We start from the raw sequence: 22,375 nt of genomic DNA on the forward strand, positions 1-22,375 counted from the left end.
GGAAGTTATTTCATTATGTTAAGAATGTTCTTCTTGACTGCTATTTTTCTGACTTGTAAATTCGTTGTCTCGCTGCTAGACGGGCGGCAACGATTACTTCTTCTATGGTTTCGCTGCGATACGTGGATTATTAATTCTACGTCTCCTTTTCTCTGCTTTTCAATTCTCTTTCTCCTCTCTCCCTTCCCCAAATACTGATTTGTCACAATGGAGTATTGTGTACCAATGTTTAGTCGTGTATCTGATATCTGCTGCTTATATATTATCATGCCCACCTGTATCCACCTTACTACAAACTGATAATTAGATGACTACGATTAAACTAGGGTCTTAGAATATTGAGGGATCAACTCTCCACATAAAAGGTTTTGTTATACCTAAACAAATTGAAGAGAGATGTGGTATATTTGCAGGAGACCCATTTAAAAGAATCTGAGATGCTCAAACTGAATTCTCTGTCGTGGAAACTGATTGCATCCTCACCATATACACCCAAGGCTGGAGGTGTAGCTATATTAGTTATACAACATGTTAGGATGGAAATTAAGGAAACAATAGTGGATCCTGAGGGTAGATATGTGGTATGTAGAGTTCTTCTGGATAATAATGCCTATTGCCTATGCAATTTGTATGCCCCAAATACGAATGTGCAGCCCTCACGCCTTATTCAGACATTCCTATTATCATAGGGGGTGACCTCAATGCGGTGTCCTCTTTGTTGCTAGATAGACAATTGCCCCAACATAGGAAGGTCAAACTACCCAAAAAAGGTGTTCCCTGGTTTACAAGATCAATGAACTTGATAGATATATGGAGAACTCTTAATCCGACGGATAAGGCATATACGTGCCTCTCGGCGGTGCATAACACGCTATCTAGGATTGACTACTTGCTGCCCTCCATAACATTAATGCCCAATATAACGACAGTAGGTATTGAGCCCATCACAATATCCGATCATGCAGTAGTGTGGTTGGACATGGCATTACAGACAGATAGGGGTCCTTTCCGATCTTGGAGATTCCCATCGTCAATGGCATTATCTCTTGATTTTAGAGGAATGCTTATTGAGGCCTGGGATTCTTACTTGGCTAATAATGAGAGTACTTTTAATAGAATCGCCACAATTATTCTGGCAGGCTTCTAAAACAGTCTTATGAGGTGAAATTATTTCCTATACCTCTAAAGTTTATAAAAAATTGAAGAATTACTTTCTCCAAGCCCAGCAATCATTGACAGACAACTTTCAGGCTTATAAAACTTCCCCAACAGCAGTGAAAAGGGACAATTACTCAAAGGCGAGGGTGGAGTTTGAGAGTTTGCCAAAATGGAATCCCGTCATACTTTTAAAAAAGACTCCAAATTCCACCGTTTTGGCAATAAATCAGGGAAACTCCTCTCCAGTTTACTGAGAGGACAAAGGTCACCTATGCTTGTACATCCTCTTAAGACTAGCACGGGTTCGGTTACAATGGATAGTGTTCAGATTTCCCAGATAATGCAAACATTTTACGGGAACTTATATTCAGAACCCCCACCGCCAAACCCAGATGCTAAATTATTTTGGGAGAACTTACCAGTCCCCCAGTTATCGGATGGACATAGGGATCAGCTGATCCTGGCTATCTCTGAGGCAGAGGTATCCAAGGCCATCGCGAACCTTAAAACCAGCAAAGCACCGGGCCCGGACGGCCTTACATCTGAATAATATAAATTACTGGCCCCTAGGCTGATCCCTCTACTTACTAAAGTGTAACAGTATCTTGACCACCGGGAATATGCCACTATACTTTAATTCGGCGGTGCTTAATGTCCTTCCCAAAGTGCGAAGAAACTTATCTGATCCGGGGTCGTATAGACCAATCTCCTTGCTCAACTTAGATTATAAACTTTTAACCAAAATATTAGCGGAAAGGCTTCAATCAGAATTACCCACTTTGATCCACTGTGATCAGACAGGCTTTATAGCGGGCAGATTCTCTGTGGTCAACATCAGGAAAGTGTTAATAGCTATAGATATATCCCAGCGTGAGTGCCAAAGATTCCTGCAGTGATTTTGTCATTGGACGCGGAAAAAGCCTTTGACATGGTGCATTGGGAACACCTGTATGACACAATACAACGCTTTGGTATCCCCATTTTATCAAAACATTGTATACCAACTCTAATACTCATGTTCTATGCAATGGCTACCGGTCACCAGCGTTCTCTATTTATCGGGGCACCAGACAGGGCTGCCCACTCTCACCCCTCCTGTTCGCACTGGCCTTGGAGCCTCTAGCTATTGCCATCCGGCAGACACCCTTATACCAGGGTATCAAGATTAGGGAAATGGATCTTCACATCTCATTGTTCGCAGATGACATGTTACTATTCGCCTGGAATCCTCATGAAACATTGCCTGTGGTATTTAGTTTGATTACTGACTTTGGTAAATTCTCGGGTTATAAAGTAAATATTCAAATATCTGAACTCATCCCTTTAAATGGAGAACCCACATATCTGGGTCCACTCCACAATCTAAGAGTAGCCACTACAGCAATAAAATACTTGGGTATTCAGATCACTGTAAAATTACATGACTTATATAGACTCAACTATACCCCTACAATACTTGCCATGTCCAGAAAAATTCACACATGGAGATTTCTGCCGTTGTCAATGTCAGGACGGAACGCAGTGATTAAATCGGTACTCTTCCCCCAGCTATCATATCTGATTCAGATGTTACCGATACGTCTGTCCAGAGCGGATGTCATCCTCGTCCAGAAATTATTTAGTAAATGTATCTGGAAGGGAGGAAAGAGTAGGATTTCTAATGCGCATCTGAAATTACCACGTGCAATAGGGGGGATCGGCTTGCCAGATGTTCTGCCATTTTCACACTCTGTCCATTATCGATACATATTAGAGAGAAGTGTTTACACATTGTATCCCTTGGATTGTGCTGTGATGGCACCATTTTCCCCAGGGGCTTTACTGCATATGCCCGAATCTAAAATCCCTCTTACCGCCCGCAACCATTTGCTGTTCCGGGACACATACGCTTCCTGGAAGACTCTAAACAAGAGATTAAATAGAAATCCTAACTATTCTCATTTGTTACCCTTGTGGGGTAACCCTATGTTTCTGCCTGGATTGGGTGATGCGGTCTTTTACCGTCTACAACTAAAAGGTATTAAAAAGATAACAGACGTGTTTGATCCAGGAGGTGTTATGCTTTCCTTTATAGGTGTACAGGAACGGTATGGCGTACATAGATCCTCTCTATACGCATACTTACAGATTAGGCATTATATTTTATCACTGTCAGTAGACGGGGGGCATTACACAGGTAATTCAGTGATGGACATCCCTAGTGGGCAGTGAGGGGCATGTACCCAGGTGAGGTGTGAGAGTGGGAGACAGGGCGGGGGCATTACACAGGTAACACAGTGATAACCATCCCTAGCGGGCAGTGAGGGGCATGTACCCAGGTGAGGTGTGAGAGTGGGAGACAGGGCGGGGGCATTGCACAGGTAACACAGTGATAACCATCCCTAGCGGGCAGTGAGGGGCATGTACCCAGGTGAGGTGTGAGAGGGGGGAGACAGGGCGGGGGGCATTACACAGGTAATACAGTGATGGACATCCCTAGTGGGCAGTGAGAGGCATGTACCCAGGTGAGGTGTGAGAGGGGGGAGACAGGGCGGGGGGCATTACACAGGTAATTCAGTGATAACCATCCCTAGTGAGCAGTGAGGGGCATGTACCCAGGTGAGGTGTGAGAGTGGGAGACAGGGCGGGGGCATTACACAGGTAACACAGTGATAACCATCCCTAGCGGGCAGTGAGGGGCATGTACCCAGGTGAGGTGTGAGAGTGGGAGACAGGGCGGGGGCATTACACAGGTAACACAGTGATAACCATCCCTAGCGGGCAGTGAGGGGCATGTACCCAGGTGAGGTGTGAGAGGGGGGAGACAGGGCGGGGGGCATTACACAGGTAATACAGTGATGGACATCCCTAGTGGGCAGTGAGAGGCATGTACCCAGGTGAGGTGTGAGAGGGGGGAGACAGGGCGGGGGGCATTACACAGGTAATACAGTGATGGACATCTCTAGTGGGCAGTGAGGGGCATGTACCCAGGTGAGGTGTGAGAGGGGGGAGACAGGGCGGTGGGCATTACACAGGTAATTCAGTGATAACCATTCCTAGCGGGCAGTGAGGGGCATGTACCCAGGTGAGGTGTGAGAGGGGGGAGACAGGGCGGGGGGCATTACACAGGTAATTCAGTGATGGACATCCCTAGTGGGCAGTGAGAGGCATGTACCCAGGTGAGGTGTGAGAGGGGGGAGACAGGGCGGGGGGCATTACACAGGTAATTCAGTGATGGACATCCCTAGTGGGCAGTGAGGGGCATGTACCCAGGTGAGGTGTGAGAGGGGGGAGACAGGGTGGGGGGCATTACACAGGTAATTCAGTGATGGACATCCCTAGTGGGCAGTGAGGGGCATGTACCCAGGTGAGGTGTGAGAGGGAGGAGACAGGGCGGGGGCATTACACAGGTAATTCAGTGATGGACATCCCTAGTGGGCAGTGAGGGGCATGTACCCAGATGAGGTGTGAGAGGGAGGAGACAGGGCGGGGGCATTACACAGGTAATACAGTGATGGACATCTCTAGTGGGCAGTGAGGGGCATGTACCCAGGTGAGGTGTGAGAGGGGGGAGACAGGGCGGGGGGGCATTACACAGGTAATACAGTGATGGACATCCCTAGCGGGCAGTGAGAGGCATGTACCCAGGTGAGGTGTGAGAGTGGGAGACAGGGCGGGGGCATTACACAGGTAATACAGTGATGGACATCTCTAGTGGGCAGTGAGGGGCATGTACCCAGGTGAGGTGTTAGAGGGGGGAGACAGGGCGGGGGGCATTACACAGGTAATTCAGTGATAACCATTCCTAGCGGGCAGTGAGGGGCATGTACCCAGGTGAGGTGTGAGAGTGGGAGACAGGGTGGGGGCATTACACAGGTAATACAGTGATGGACATCTCTAGTGGGCAGTGAGGGGCATGTACCCAGGTGAGGTGTGAGAGGGGGGAGACAGGGCGGGGGGCATTACACAGGTAATTCAGTGATGGACATCCCTAGTGGGCAGTGAGGGGCATGTACCCAGGTGAGGTGTGAGAGGGGGGAGACAGGGCGGGGGCATTACACAGGTAATTCAGTGATGGACATCCCTAGTGGGCAGTGAGAGGCATGTACCCAGGTGAGGTGTGAGAGGGGGGAGACAGGGCGGGGGGCATTACACAGGTAATTCAGTGATGGACATCCCTAGTGGGCAGTGAGGGGCATGTACCCAGGTGAGGTGTGAGAGGGGGGAGACAGGGCGGGGGGCATTACACAGGTAATTCAGTGATGGACATTCCTAGTGGGCAGTGAGAGGCATGTACCCAGGTGAGGTGTGAGAGGGGGGAGACAGGGCGGGGGGCATTACACAGGTAATTCAGTGATGGACATCCCTAGTGGGCAGTGAGAGGCATGTACCCAGGTGAGGTGTGAGAGGGGGGAGACAGGGTGGGGGGCATTACACAGGTAATTCAGTGATGGACATCCCTAGTGGGCAGTGAGGGGCATGTACCCAGGTGAGGTGTGAGAGGGGGGAGACAGGGCGGGGGGCATTACACAGGTAATTCAGTGATGGACATCCCTAGTGGGCAGTGAGGGGCATGTACCCAGGTGAGGTGTGAGAGGGGGGAGACAGGGCGGGGGGCATTAAACAGGTAATTCAGTGATGGACATCCCTAGTGGGCAGTGAGAGGCATGTACCCAGGTGAGGTGTGAGAGGGAGGAGACAGGGCGGGGGCATTACACAGGTAACACAGTGATGGACATCTCTAGTGAGCAGTGAGAGGCATGTACCCAGGTGAGGTGTGAGAGGGGAGAGACAGGGCGGGGGGCATTACACAGGTAACACAGTGATGGACATCCCTAGCGGGCAGTGAGAGGCATGTACCCAGGTGAGGTATGAGAGTGGGAGACAGGGCGGGGGCATTACACAGGTAATGCCCCCGTGATGGACAGTGATGGACATCCCTAGTGGGCAGTGAGGGGCATGTACCCAGGTGAGGTGTGAGAGGGAGGAGACAGGGCGGGGGCATTACACAGGTAATTCAGTGATGGACATCCCTAGTGGGCAGTGAGGGGCATGTACCCAGGTGAGGTGTGAGAGGGGGGAGACAGGGCGGGGGGCATTACACAGGTAACTCAGTGATAACCCTCCCTAGTGGGCAGTGAGGGGCATGTACCCAGGTGAGGTGTGAGAGGGAGGAGACAGGGCGGGGGCATTACACAGGTAATTCAGTGATGGACATCCCTAGTGGGCAGTGAGGGGCATGTACCCAGGTGAGGTGTGAGAGGGAGGAGACAGGGCGGGGGCATTACACAGGTAATTCAGTGATGGACATCCCTAGTGAGCAGTGAGGGGCATGTACCCAGGTGAGGTGTGAGAGTGGGGAGACAGGGTGGGGGGGTATTACACAGGTAATGCAGTGATGGACATCCCTAGTGGGCACTGAGGGGCATGTACCCAGGTGAGGTGTGAGAGGGGGGAGACAGGGCGGGGGGCATTACACAGGTAACTCAGTGATAACCCTCCCTAGTGGGCAGTGAGGGGCATGTACCCAGGTGAGGTGTGAGAGGGAGGAGACAGGGCGGGGGCATTACACAGGTAATTCAGTGATGGACATCCCTAGTGGGCAGTGAGGGGCATGTACCCAGGTGAGGTGTGAGAGGGAGGAGACAGGGCGGGGGCATTACACAGGTAATACAGTGATGGACATCCCTAGTGGGCAGTGAGGGGCATGTACCCAGGTGAGGTGTGAGAGTGGGGAGACAGGGCGGGGGGCATTACACAGGTAATTCAGTGATGGACATCCCTAGTGGGCAGTGAGGGGCATGTACCCAGGTGAGGTGTGAGAGTGGGAGACAGGGCGGCGGGGGCATTACACAGGTAATACAGTGATGGACATCTCTAGTGAGCAGTGAGGGGCATGTACCCAGGTGAGGTGTGAGGGGGGGAGACAGGGCGGGGGGCATTACACAGGTAATTCAGTGATAACCATCCCTAGTGGGCAGTGAGGGGCATGTATCCAGGTGAGGTGTGAGAGGGGGGAGACAGGGTGGGGGGCATTACATGGGTAATTCAGTGATAACCATCCCTAGTGGGCAGTGAGGGGCATGTACCCAGGTGAGGTGTGAGAGGGGGAGACAGGGCGGGGGGCATTACACAGGTAACTCAGTGATAACCATCCCTAGTGGGCAGTGAGGGGCATGTACCCAGGTGAGGTGTGAGAGGGAGGAGACAGGGCGGGGGCATTACACAGGTAATTCAGTGATGGACATCCCTAGTGGGCAGTGAGGGGCATGTACCCAGGTGAGGTGTGAGAGGGAGGAGACGGGGCGGGGGCATTACACAGGTAATTCAATGATGGACATCCCTAGTGGGCAGTGAGGGGAATGTACCCAGGTGAGGTGTGAGAGGGGGGAGACAGGGCGGGGGGCATTACACAGGTAATTCAGTGATGGACATCCCTAGTGGGCAGTGAGAGGCATGTACCCAGGTGAGGTGTGAGAGGGAGGAGACAGGGCGGGGGCATTACACAGGTAATTCAGTGATGGACATCCCTAGTGGGCAGTGCGGGGCATGTACCCAGGTGAGGTGTGAGAGTGGGAGACAGGGGGGGGGGGCATTACACAGGTAATACAGTGATGGACATCTCTAGTGGGCAGTGAGGGGCATGTACCCAATTGAGGTGTGAGAGTGGGAGACAGGGCGGGGGGGGGGGCATTACACAGGTAATACAGTGATGGACATCTCTAGTGGGCAGTGAGGGGCATATACCCAGGTGAGGTGTGAGAGGGGGGAGACAGGGCGGGGGGCATTACACAGGTAATTCAGTGATAACCATCCCTAGTGGGCAGTGAGGGGCATGTATCCAGGTGAGGTGTGAGAGGGGGGAGACAGGGTGGGGGGCATTACATGGGTAATTCAGTGATAACCATCCCTAGTGGGCAGTGAGGGGCATGTACCCAGGTGAGGTGTGAGAGGGGGAGACAGGGCGGGGGGCATTACACAGGTAACTCAGTGATAACCATCCCTAGTGGGCAGTGAGGGGCATGTACCCAGGTGAGGTGTGAGAGGGAGAAGACAGGGCGGGGGCATTACACAGGTAATTCAGTGATGGACATCCCTAGTGGGCAGTGAGGGGCATGTACCCAGGTGAGGTGTGAGAGGGAGGAGACGGGGCGGGGGCATTACACAGGTAATTCAATGATGGACATCCCTAGTGGGCAGTGAGGGGAATGTACCCAGGTGAGGTGTGAGAGGGGGGAGACAGGGCGGGGGGCATTACACAGGTAATTCAGTGATGGACATCCCTAGTGGGCAGTGAGAGGCATGTACCCAGGTGAGGTGTGAGAGGGAGGAGACAGGGCGGGGGCATTACACAGGTAATTCAGTGATGGACATCCCTAGTGGGCAGTGCGGGGCATGTACCCAGGTGAGGTGTGAGAGTGGGAGACAGGGGGGGGGGGGGGCATTACACAGGTAATACAGTGATGGACATCTCTAGTGGGCAGTGAGGGGCATGTACCCAATTGAGGTGTGAGAGTGGGAGACAGGGCGGGGGGGGGGCATTAAACAGGTAATACAGTGATGGACATCTCTAGTGGGCAGTGAGGGGCATATACCCAGGTGAGGTGTGAGAGGGGGGAGACAGGGCGGGGGCATTACACAGGTAATACAGTGATGGACATCTCTAGTGAGCAGTGAGGGGCATGTACCCAGGTGAGGTGTGAGAGGAGGGAGACAGGGCGGGGGCATTACACAGGTAATACAGTGATGGACATCCCTAGCGGGCAGTGAGGGGCATGTACCCAGGTGAGGTGTGAGAGGGAGGAGACAGGGCGGGGGCATTACACAGGTAATTCAGTTATGGACATCCCTAGTGGGCAGTGAGGGGCATGTACCCAGGTGAGGTGTGAGAGTGGGAGACAGGGCGGCGGGGGCATTACACAGGTAATACAGTGATGGACATCTCTAGTGAGCAGTGAGGGGCATGTACCCAGGTGAGGTGTGAGAGGGGGGAGACAGGGCGGGGGGCATTACCCAGGTAATTCAGTGATAAGCATCCCTAGTGGGCAGTGATGGGCATGTATCCAGGTGAGGTGTGAGAGGGGGGAGACAGGGTGGGGGGCATTACATGGGTAATTCAGTGATAACCATCCCTAGTGGGCAGTGAGGGGCATGTACCCAGGTGAGGTGTGAGAGGGGGGAGACAGGGCGGGGGGCATTACACAGGTAATTCAGTGATGGACATCCCTAGTGGGCAGTGAGGGGCATGTACCCAGGTGAGGTGTGAGAGGGGGGAGACAGGGCGGGGGGCATTACACAGGTAATTCAGTGATGGACATCCCTAGTGGGCAGTGAGGGGCATGTACCCAGGTGAGGTGTGAGAGGGATGAGACAGGGCGGGGCATTACACAGGTAATTCAGTGATGGACATCCCTAGTGGGCAGTGAGGGGCATGTACCCAGGTGAGGTGTGAGAGGGGGGAGACAGGGCGGGGGGCATTACACAGGTAATTCAGTGATGGACATTCCTAGTGGGCAGTGAGGGGCATGTACCCAGGTGAGGTGTGAGAGGGGGGAGACAGGGCGGGGGGCATTACACAGGTAATTCAGTGATGGACATCCCTAGTGGGCAGTGAGGGGCATGTACCCAGGTGAGGTGTGAGAGGGGGGAGACAGGGCGGGGGCATTACACAGGTAATTCAGTGATGGACATCCCTAGTGGGCAGTGAGGGGCATGTACCCAGGTGAGGTGTGAGAGTGGGAGACAGGGCGGCGGGGGCATTACACAGGTAATACAGTGATGGACATCTCTAGTGAGCAGTGAGGGGCATGTACCCAGGTGAGGTGTGAGAGGGGGGAGACAGGGCGGGGGGCATTACACAGGTAATTCAGTGATAACCATCCCTAGTGGGCAGTGAGGGGCATGTATCCAGGTGAGGTGTGAGAGGGGGGAGACAGGGTGGGGGGCATTACATGGGTAATTCAGTGATAACCATCCCTAGTGGGCAGTGAGGGGCATGTACCCAGGTGAGGTGTGAGAGGGGGGAGACAGGGCGGGGGGCATTACACAGGTAACTCAGTGATAACCATCCCTAGTGGGCAGTGAGGGGCATGTACCCAGGTGAGGTGTGAGAGGGAGGAGACAGGGCGGGGGCATTACACAGGTAATTCAGTGATGGACATCCCTAGTGGGCAGTGAGGGGCATGTACCTAGGTGAGGTGTGAGAGGGAGGAGACAGGGCGGGGGCATTACACAGGTAATTCAGTGATGGACATCCCTAGTGGGCAGTGCGGGGCATGTACCCAGGTGAGGTGTGAGAGTGGGAGACAGGGGGGGGGGGGGGGGCATTACACAGGTAATACAGTGATGGACATCTCTAGTGGGCAGTGAGGGGCATGTAACCAATTGAGGTGTGAGAGTGGGAGACAGGGCGGGGGGGGGGCATTACACAGGTAATACAGTGATGGACATCTCTAGTGGGCAGTGAGGGGCATATACCCAGGTGAGGTGTGAGAGGGGGGAGACAGGGCGGGGGCATTACACAGGTAATACAGTGATGGACATCCCTAGCGGGCAGTGAGGGGCATGTACCCAGGTGAGGTGTGAGAGGGAGGAGACAGGGCGGGGGCATTACACAGGTAATTCAGTTATGGACATCCCTAGTGGGCAGTGAGGGGCATGTACCCAGGTGAGGTGTGAGAGTGGGAGACAGGGCGGCGGGGGCATTACACAGGTAATACAGTGATGGACATCTCTAGTGAGCAGTGAGGGGCATGTACCCAGGTGAGGTGTGAGAGGGGGGAGACAGGGCGGGGGGCATTACCCAGGTAATTCAGTGATAAGCATCCCTAGTGGGCAGTGATGGGCATGTATCCAGGTGAGGTGTGAGAGGGAGGAGACAGGGCGGGGGCATTACACAGGTAATTCAGTGATGGACATCCCTAGTGGGCAGTGAGAGGCATGTACCCAGGTGAGGTGTGAGAGGGAGGAGACAGGGCGGGGGCATTACACAGGTAACACAGTGATGGACATCTCTAGTGAGCAGTGAGAGGCATGTACCCAGGTGAGGTGTGAGAGGGGAGAGACAGGGCGGGGGGCATTACACAGGTAACACAGTGATGGACATCCCTAGCGGGCAGTGAGAGGCATGTACCCAGGTGAGGTATGAGAGTGGGAGACAGGGCGGGGGCATTACACAGGTAATGCCCCCGTGATGGACAGTGATGGACATCCCTAGTGGGCAGTGAGGGGCATGTACCCAGGTGAGGTGTGAGAGGGAGGAGACAGGGCGGGGGCATTACACAGGTAATTCAGTGATGGACATCCCTAGTGGGCAGTGAGGGGCATGTACCCAGGTGAGGTGTGAGAGGGGGGAGACAGGGCGGGGGGCATTACACAGGTAACTCAGTGATAACCCTCCCTAGTGGGCAGTGAGGGGCATGTACCCAGGTGAGGTGTGAGAGGGAGGAGACAGGGCGGGGGCATTACACAGGTAATTCAGTGATGGACATCCCTAGTGGGCAGTGAGGGGCATGTACCCAGGTGAGGTGTGAGAGGGAGGAGACAGGGCGGGGGCATTACACAGGTAATTCAGTGATGGACATCCCTAGTGAGCAGTGAGGGGCATGTACCCAGGTGAGGTGTGAGAGTGGGGAGACAGGGTGGGGGGGTATTACACAGGTAATGCAGTGATGGACATCCCTAGTGGGCACTGAGGGGCATGTACCCAGGTGAGGTGTGAGAGGGGGGAGACAGGGCGGGGGGCATTACACAGGTAACTCAGTGATAACCCTCCCTAGTGGGCAGTGAGGGGCATGTACCCAGGTGAGGTGTGAGAGGGAGGAGACAGGGCGGGGGCATTACACAGGTAATTCAGTGATGGACATCCCTAGTGGGCAGTGAGGGGCATGTACCCAGGTGAGGTGTGAGAGGGAGGAGACAGGGCGGGGGCATTACACAGGTAATACAGTGATGGACATCCCTAGTGGGCAGTGAGGGGCATGTACCCAGGTGAGGTGTGAGAGGGGGGAGACAGGGCGGGGGGCATTACACAGGTAATTCAGTGATGGACATCCCTAGTGGGCAGTGAGGGGCATGTACCCAGGTGAGGTGTGAGAGTGGGAGACAGGGCGGCGGGGGCATTACACAGGTAATACAGTGATGGACATCTCTAGTGAGCAGTGAGGGGCATGTACCCAGGTGAGGTGTGAGAGGGGGGAGACAGGGCGGGGGGCATTACACAGGTAATTCAGTGATAACCATCCCTAGTGGGCAGTGAGGGGCATGTATCTAGGTGAGGTGTGAGAGGGGGGAGACAGGGTGGGGGGCATTACATGGGTAATTCAGTGATAACCATCCCTAGTGGGCAGTGAGGGGCATGTACCCAGGTGAGGTGTGAGAGGGGGAGACAGGGCGGGGGGCATTACACAGGTAACTCAGTGATAACCATCCCTAGTGGGCAGTGAGGGGCATGTACCCAGGTGAGGTGTGAGAGGGAGGAGACAGGGCGGGGGCATTACACAGGTAATTCAGTGATGGACATCCCTAGTGGGCAGTGAGGGGCATGTACCCAGGTGAGGTGTGAGAGGGAGGAGACGGGGCGGGGGCATTACACAGGTAATTCAATGATGGACATCCCTAGTGGGCAGTGAGGGGAATGTACCCAGGTGAGGTGTGAGAGGGGGGAGACAGGGCGGGGGGCATTACACAGGTAATTCAGTGATGGACATCCCTAGTGGGCAGTGAGAGGCATGTACCCAGGTGAGGTGTGAGAGGGAGGAGACAGGGCGGGGGCATTACACAGGTAATTCAGTGATGGACATCCCTAGTGGGCAGTGCGGGGCATGTACCCAGGTGAGGTGTGAGAGTGGGAGACAGGGGGGGGGGGCATTACACAGGTAATACAGTGATGGACATCTCTAGTGGGCAGTGAGGGGCATGTACCCAATTGAGGTGTGAGAGTGGGAGACAGGGCGGGGGGGGGGGCATTACACAGGTAATACAGTGATGGACATCTCTAGTGGGCAGTGAGGGGCATATACCCAGGTGAGGTGTGAGAGGGGGGAGACAGGGCGGGGGGCATTACACAGGTAATTCAGTGATAACCATCCCTAGTGGGCAGTGAGGGGCATGTATCCAGGTGAGGTGTGAGAGGGGGGAGACAGGGTGGGGGGCATTACATGGGTAATTCAGTGATAACCATCCCTAGTGGGCAGTGAGGGGCATGTACCCAGGTGAGGTGTGAGAGGGGGAGACAGGGCGGGGGGCATTACACAGGTAACTCAGTGATAACCATCCCTAGTGGGCAGTGAGGGGCATGTACCCAGGTGAGGTGTGAGAGGGAGAAGACAGGGCGGGGGCATTACACAGGTAATTCAGTGATGGACATCCCTAGTGGGCAGTGAGGGGCATGTACCCAGGTGAGGTGTGAGAGGGAGGAGACGGGGCGGGGGCATTACACAGGTAATTCAATGATGGACATCCCTAGTGGGCAGTGAGGGGAATGTACCCAGGTGAGGTGTGAGAGGGGGGAGACAGGGCGGGGGGCATTACACAGGTAATTCAGTGATGGACATCCCTAGTGGGCAGTGAGAGGCATGTACCCAGGTGAGGTGTGAGAGGGAGGAGACAGGGCGGGGGCATTACACAGGTAATTCAGTGATGGACATCCCTAGTGGGCAGTGCGGGGCATGTACCCAGGTGAGGTGTGAGAGTGGGAGACAGGGGGGGGGGGGCATTACACAGGTAATACAGTGATGGACATCTCTAGTGGGCAGTGAGGGGCATGTACCCAATTGAGGTGTGAGAGTGGGAGACAGGGCGGGGGGGGGCATTAAACAGGTAATACAGTGATGGACATCTCTAGTGGGCAGTGAGGGGCATATACCCAGGTGAGGTGTGAGAGGGGGGAGACAGGGCGGGGGCATTACACAGGTAATACAGTGATGGACATCTCTAGTGAGCAGTGAGGGGCATGTACCCAGGTGAGGTGTGAGAGGGGGGAGACAGGGCGGGGGCATTACACAGGTAATACAGTGATGGACATCCCTAGCGGGCAGTGAGGGGCATGTACCCAGGTGAGGTGTGAGAGGGAGGAGACAGGGCGGGGGCATTACACAGGTAATTCAGTTATGGACATCCCTAGTGGGCAGTGAGGGGCATGTACCCAGGTGAGGTGTGAGAGTGGGAGACAGGGCGGCGGGGGCATTACACAGGTAATACAGTGATGGACATCTCTAGTGAGCAGTGAGGGGCATGTACCCAGGTGAGGTGTGAGAGGGGGGAGACAGGGCGGGGGGCATTACCCAGGTAATTCAGTGATAAGCATCCCTAGTGGGCAGTGATGGGCATGTATCCAGGTGAGGTGTGAGAGGGGGGAGACAGGGTGGGGGGCATTACATGGGTAATTCAGTGATAACCATCCCTAGTGGGCAGTGAGGGGCATGTACCCAGGTGAGGTGTGAGAGGGGGGAGACAGGGCGGGGGGCATTACACAGGTAATTCAGTGATGGACATCCCTAGTGGGCAGTGAGGGGCATGTACCCAGGTGAGGTGTGAGAGGGGGGAGACAGGGCGGGGGGCATTACACAGGTAATTCAGTGATGGACATCCCTAGTGGGCAGTGAGGGGCATGTACCCAGGTGAGGTGTGAGAGGGATGAGACAGGGCGGGGGCATTACACAGGTAATTCAGTGATGGACATCCCTAGTGGGCAGTGAGGGGCATGTACCCAGGTGAGGTGTGAGAGGGGGGAGACAGGGCGGGGGGCATTACACAGGTAATTCAGTGATGGACATTCCTAGTGGGCAGTGAGGGGCATGTACCCAGGTGAGGTGTGAGAGTGGGAGACAGGGCGGGGGCATTACACAGGTAATTCAGTGATGGACATCCCTAGTGGGCAGTGAGGGGCATGTACCCAGGTGAGGTGTGAGAGTGGGAGACAGGGCGGCGGGGGCATTACACAGGTAATACAGTGATGGACATCTCTAGTGAGCAGTGAGGGGCATGTACCCAGGTGAGGTGTGAGAGGGGGGAGACAGGGCGGGGGGCATTACACAGGTAATTCAGTGATAACCATCCCTAGTGGGCAGTGAGGGGCATGTATCCAGGTGAGGTGTGAGAGGGGGGAGACAGGGTGGGGGGCATTACATGGGTAATTCAGTGATAACCATCCCTAGTGGGCAGTGAGGGGCATGTACCCAGGTGAGGTGTGAGAGGGGGGAGACAGGGCGGGGGGCATTACACAGGTAACTCAGTGATAACCATCCCTAGTGGGCAGTGAGGGGCATGTACCCAGGTGAGGTGTGAGAGGGAGGAGACAGGGCGGGGGCATTACACAGGTAATTCAGTGATGGACATCCCTAGTGGGCAGTGAGGGGCATGTACCTAGGTGAGGTGTGAGAGGGAGGAGACAGGGCGGGGGCATTACACAGGTAATTCAGTGATGGACATCCCTAGTGGGCAGTGCGGGGCATGTACCCAGGTGAGGTGTGAGAGTGGGAGACAGGGGGGGGGGGGCATTACACAGGTAATACAGTGATGGACATCTCTAGTGGGCAGTGAGGGGCATGTAACCAATTGAGGTGTGAGAGTGGGAGACAGGGCGGGGGGGGGGGGCATTACACAGGTAATACAGTGATGGACATCTCTAGTGGGCAGTGAGGGGCATATACCCAGGTGAGGTGTGAGAGGGGGGAGACAGGGCGGGGGCATTACACAGGTAATACAGTGATGGACATCCCTAGCGGGCAGTGAGGGGCATGTACCCAGGTGAGGTGTGAGAGGGAGGAGACAGGGCGGGGGCATTACACAGGTAATTCAGTTATGGACATCCCTAGTGGGCAGTGAGGGGCATGTACCCAGGTGAGGTGTGAGAGTGGGAGACAGGGCGGCGGGGGCATTACACAGGTAATACAGTGATGGACATCTCTAGTGAGCAGTGAGGGGCATGTACCCAGGTGAGGTGTGAGAGGGGGGAGACAGGGCGGGGGGCATTACCCAGGTAATTCAGTGATAAGCATCCCTAGTGGGCAGTGATGGGCATGTATCCAGGTGAGGTGTGAGAGGGGGGAGACAGGGTGGGGGGCATTACATGGGTAATTCAGTGATAACCATCCCTAGTGGGCAGTGAGGGGCATGTACCCAGGTGAGGTGTGAGAGGGGGGAGACAGGGCGAGGGGCATTACACAGGTAATTCAGTGATGGACATCCCTAGTGGGCAGTGAGGGGCATGTACCCAGGTGAGGTGTGAGAGGGGGGAGACAGGGCGGGGGGCATTACACAGGTAATTCAGTGATGGACATCCCTAGTGGGCAGTGAGGGGCATGTACCCAGGTGAGGTGTGAGAGGGATGAGACAGGGCGGGGGCATTACACAGGTAATTCAGTGATGGACATCCCTAGTGGGCAGTGAGGGGCATGTACCCAGGTGAGGTGTGAGAGGGGGGAGACAGGGCGGGGGGCATTACACAGGTAATTCAGTGATGGACATTCCTAGTGGGCAGTGAGGGGCATGTACCCAGGTGAGGTGTGAGAGTGGGAGACAGGGCCGGGGCATTACACAGGTAATTCAGTGATGGACATCCCTAGTGGGCAGTGAGGGGCATGTACCCAGGTGAGGTGTGAGAGTGGGAGACAGGGCGGCGGGGGCATTACACAGGTAATACAGTGATGGACATCTCTAGTGAGCAGTGAGGGGCATGTACCCAGGAGAGGTGTGAGAGGGGGGAGACAGGGCGGGGGGCATTACACAGGTAATTCAGTGATAACCATCCCTAGTGGGCAGTGAGGGGCATGTACGCAGGTGAGGTGTGAGAGGGGGGAGACAGGGCGGGGGGCATTACACAGGTAACTCAGTGATAACCATCCCTAGTGGGCAGTGAGGGGCATGTACCCAGGTGAGGTGTGAGAGGGAGGAGACAGGGCGGGGGCATTACACAGGTAATTCAGTGATGGACATCCCTAGTGGGCAGTGAGGGGCATGTACCCAGGTGAGGTGTGAGAGGGAGGAGACAGGGCGGGGGCATTACACAGGTAATTCAGTGATGGACATCCCTAGTGGGCAGTGAGGGGCATGTACCCAGGTGAGGTGTGAGAGGGGGGAGACAGGGCGGGGGGCATTACACAGGTAATTCAGTGATGGACATCCCTAGTGGGCAGTGAGAGGCATGTACCCAGGTGAGGTGTGAGAGGGAGGAGACAGGGCGGGGGCATTACACAGGTAATTCAGTGATGGACATCCCTAGTGGGCAGTGCGGGGCATGTACCCAGGTGAGGTGTGAGAGTGGGAGAGAGGGCGGGGGGGGGGGCATTACACAGGTAATACAGTGATGGACATCTCTAGTGAGCAGTGAGGGGCATGTACCCAGGTGAGGTGTGAGAGGGGGGAGACAGGGCGGGGGCATTACACAGGTAATACAGTGATGGACATCCCTAGTGGGCAGTGAGAGGCATGTACCCAGGTGAGGTGTGAGAGGGAGGAGACAGGGCGGGGGCATTACACAGGTAATTCAGTGATGGACATCCCTAGTGGGCAGTGAGGGGCATGTACCCAGGTGAGGTGTGAGAGTGGGAGACAGGGCGGCGGGGGCATTACACAGGTAATACAGTGATGGACATCTCTAGTGAGCAGTGAGAGCCATGTACCCAGGTGAGGTGTGAGAGGGGGGAGACAGGGCGGGGGGCATTACACAGGTAATTCAGTGATAACCATCCCTAGCGGGCAGTGAGGGGCATGTATCCAGGTGAGGTGTGAGAGGGAGGAGACAGGGCGGGGGGCATTACACAGGTAACACAGTGATGGACATCCCTAGTGGGCAGTGAGGGGCATGTACCCAGGTGAGGTGTGAGAGGGAGGAGACAGGGCGGGGGCATTACACAGGTAATTCAGTGATGGACATCCCTAGTGGGCAGTGAGGGGCATGTACCCAGGTGAGGTGTGAGAGGGGGGAGACAGGGCGGGGGGCATTACACAGGTAATACAGTGATGGACATCTCTAGTGAGCAGTGAGGGGCATGTACCCAGGTGAGGTGTGAGAGGGGGGAGACAGGGCGGGGGCATTATACAGGTAATTCAGTGATGGACATCCCTAGTGGGCAGTGAGAGGCATGTACCCAGGTGAGGTGTGAGAGGGGGGAAACAGGGCGGGGGGCATTAAACAGGTAATACAGTGATAACCATCCCTAGCGGGCAGTGAGAGGCATGTACCCAGGTGAGGTGTGAGAGGGGGGAGACAGGGCGGGGGCATTACACAGGTAATACAGTGATGGACATCTCTAGTGAGCAGTGAGGGGCATGTACCCAGGTGAGGTGTGAGAGGGGGAAGACAGGGCGGGGGGCATTAAACAGGTAATACAGTGATAACCATCCCTAGCGGGCAGTGAGAGGCATGTACCCAGGTGAGGTGTGAGAGGGGGGAGACAGGGCGGGGGCATTACACAGGTAATACAGTGATGGACATCTCTAGTGGGCAGTGAGGGGCATGTACCCAGGTGAGGTGTGAGAGGGGGAGACAGGGCGGGGGGCATTACACAGGTAACTCAGTGATAACCATCCCTAGTGGGCAGTGAGGGGCATGTACCCAGGTGAGGTGTGAGAGGGGGGAGACAGGGCGGGGGGCATTACACAGGTAACTCAGTGATAACCATCCCTAGTGGGCAGTGAGGGGCATGTACCCAGGTGAGGTGTGAGAGGGAGGAGACGGGGCGGGGGCATTACACAGGTAATTCAGTGATGGACATCCCTAGTGGGCAGTGAGGGGCATGTACCCAGGTGAGTTGTGAGAGGGGGGAGACAGGGCGGGGGGCATTACACAGGTAATTCAGTGATGGACATCCCTAGTGGGCAGTGAGAGGCATGTACCCAGGTGAGGTGTGAGAGGGAGGAGACAGGGCGGGGGCATTACACAGGTAATTCAGTGATGGACATCCCTAGTGGGCAGTGCGGGGCATGTACCCAGGTGAGGTGTGAGAGTGGGAGACAGGGCGGGGGGGGGGGGGGGCAATACACAGGTAATACAGTGATGGACATCTCTAGTGGGCAGTGAGGGGCATGTACCCAATTGAGGTGTGAGAGTGGGAGACAGGGCGGGGGGGGCATTACACAGGTAATACAGTGATGGACATCTCTAGTGGGCAGTGAGGGGCATGTACCCAGGTGAGGTGTGAGAGGGGGGAGACAGGGCGGGGGCATTACACAGGTAATACAGTGATGGACATCTCTAGTGAGCAGTGAGGGGCATGTACCCAGGTGAGGTGTGAGAGGGGGGAGACAGGGCGGGGGCATTACACAGGTAATACAGTGATGGACATCCCTAGTGGGCAGTGAGAGGCATGTACCCAGGTGAGGTGTGAGAGGGAGGAGACAGGGCGGGGGCATTACACAGGTAATTCAGTGATGGACATCCCTAGTGGGCAGTGAGGGGCATGTACCCAGGTGAGGTGTGAGAGTGGGAGACAGGGCGGCGGGGGCATTACACAGGTAATACAGTGATGGACATCTCTAGTGAGCAGTGAGGGGCATGTACCCAGGTGAGGTGTGAGAGGGGGGAGACAGGGCGGGGGGCATTACACAGGTAATTCAGTGATAACCATCCCTAGTGGGCAGTGAGGGGCATGTATCCAGGTGAGGTGTGAGAGGGGGGAGACAGGGTGGGGGGCATTACATGGGTAATTCAGTGATAACCATCCCTAGTGGGCAGTGAGGGGCATGTACCCAGGTGAGGTGTGAGAGGGGGAGACAGGGCGGGGGGCATTACACAGGTAACTCAGTGATAACCATCCCTAGTGGGCAGTGAGGGGCATGTACCCAGGTGAGGTGTGAGAGTGGGAGACAGGGCGGGGGCATTATACAGGTAATTCAGTGATGGACATCCCTAGTGGGCAGTGAGGGGCATGTACCCAGGTGAGGTGTGAGAGGGGGGAGACAGGGCGGGGGCATTATACAGGTAATTCAGTGATGGACATCCCTAGTGGGCAGTGAGGGGCATGTACCCAGGTGAGGTGTGAGAGGGGGGAGACAGGGCGGGGGGCATTACACAGGTAATTCAGTGATGGACATCCCTAGTGGGCAGTGAGGGGCATGTACCCAGGTGAGGTGTGAGAGGGGGGAGACAGGGCGGGGGGCATTACACAGGTAATTCAGTGATGGACATCCCTAGTGGGCAGTGAGGGGCATGTACCCAGGTGAGGTGTAAGAGTAAGAGACAGGGCGGGGGCATTACACAGGTAATTCAGTGATGGACATCCCTAGTGGGCAGTGAGGGGCATGTACCCAGGTGAGGTGTGAGAGTGGTAGACAGGGCGGCGGGGGCATTACACAGGTAATACAGTGATGGACATCTCTAGTGAGCAGTGAGGGGCATGTATCCAGGTGAGGTGTGAGAGGGGGGAGACAGGGTGGGGGGCATTACATGGGTAATTCAGTGATAACCATCCCTAGTGGGCAGTGAGGGGCATGTACCCAGGTGAGGTGTGAGAGGGAGGAGACAGGGCGGGGGCATTACACAGGTAATTCAGTGATGGACATCCCTAGTGGGCAGTGAGGGGCATGTACCCAGGTGAGGTGTGAGAGTGGGAGACAGGGCGGCGGGGGCATTACACAGGTAATACAGTGATGGACATCTCTAGTGAGCAGTGAGGGGCATGTACCCAGGTGAGGTGTGAGAGGGGGGAGACAGGGCGGGGGGCATTACACAGGTAATTCAGTGATAACCATCCCTAGTGGGCAGTGAGGGGCATGTATCCAGGTGAGGTGTGAGAGGGGGGAGACAGGGTGGGGGGCATTACATGGGTAATTCAGTGATAACCATCCCTAGTGGGCAGTGAGGGGCATGTACCCAGGTGAGGTGTGAGAGGGGGGAGACAGGGCGGGGGGCATTACACAGGTAACTCAGTGATAACCATCCCTAGTGGGCAGTGAGGGGCATGTACCCAGGTGAGGTGTGAGAGGGAGGAGACAGGGCGGGGGCATTACACAGGTAATTCAGTGATGGACATACCTAGTGGGCAGTGAGGGGCATGTACCCAGGTGAGGTGTGAGAGTGGGAGACAGGGCGGCGGGGGCATTACACAGGTAATACAGTGATGGACATCTCTAGTGAGCAGTGAGGGGCATGTACCCAGGTGAGGTGTGAGAGGGGGGAGACAGGGCGGGGGGCATTACACAGGTAATTCAGTGATAACCATCCCTAGTGGGCAGTGAGGGGCATGTATCCAGGTGAGGTGTGAGAGGGGGGAGACAGGGTGGGGGGCATTACATGGGTAATTCAGTGATAACCATCCCTAGTGGGCAGTGAGGGGCATGTACCCAGGTGAGGTGTGAGAGGGGGGAGACAGGGCGGGGGGCATTACACAGGTAACTCAGTGATAACCATCCCTAGTGGGCAGTGAGGGGCATGTACCCAGGTGAGGTGTGAGAGTGGGAGACAGGGCGGGGGCATTATACAGGTAATTCAGTGATGGACATCCCTAGTGGGCAGTGAGGGGCATGTACCCAGGTGAGGTGTGAGAGGGGGGAGACAGGGCGGGGGCATTATACAGGTAATTCAGTGATGGACATCCCTAGTGGGCAGTGAGGGGCATGTACCCAGGTGAGGTGTGAGAGGGGGGAGACAGGGCGGGGGGCATTACACAGGTAATTCAGTGATGGACATCCCTAGTGGGCAGTGAGGGGCATGTACCCAGGTGAGGTGTGAGAGGGGGGAGACAGGGCGGGGGGCATTACACAGGTAATTCAGTGATGGACATCCCTAGTGGGCAGTGAGGGGCATGTACCCAGGTGAGGTGTGAGAGTAATAGACAGGGCGGGGGCATTACACAGGTAATTCAGTGATGGACATCCCTAGTGGTCAGTGAGGGGCATGTACCCAGGTGAGGTGTGAGAGTGGTAGACAGGGCGGCGGGGGCATTACACAGGTAATACAGTGATGGACATCTCTAGTGAGCAGTGAGGGGCATGTATCCAGGTGAGGTGTGAGAGGGGGGAGACAGGGTGGGGGGCATTACATGGGTAATTCAGTGATAACCATCCCTAGTGGGCAGTGAGGGGCATGTACCCAGGTGAGGTGTGAGAGGGAGGACACAGGGCGGGGGCATTACACAGGTAATTCAGTGATGGACATCCCTAGTGGGCAGTGAGGGGCATGTACCCAGGTGAGGTGTGAGAGGGGGGCATTACACAGGTAATTCAGTGATAACCATCCCTAGTGGGCAGTGAGGGGCATGTATCCAGGTGAGGTGTGAGAGGGGGGAGACAGGGTGGG

This window comes from Pseudophryne corroboree (assembly GCF_028390025.1).
Source record: "Pseudophryne corroboree isolate aPseCor3 chromosome 3 unlocalized genomic scaffold, aPseCor3.hap2 SUPER_3_unloc_9, whole genome shotgun sequence".
Classification (NCBI taxonomy): domain Eukaryota; kingdom Metazoa; phylum Chordata; class Amphibia; order Anura; family Myobatrachidae; genus Pseudophryne; species Pseudophryne corroboree.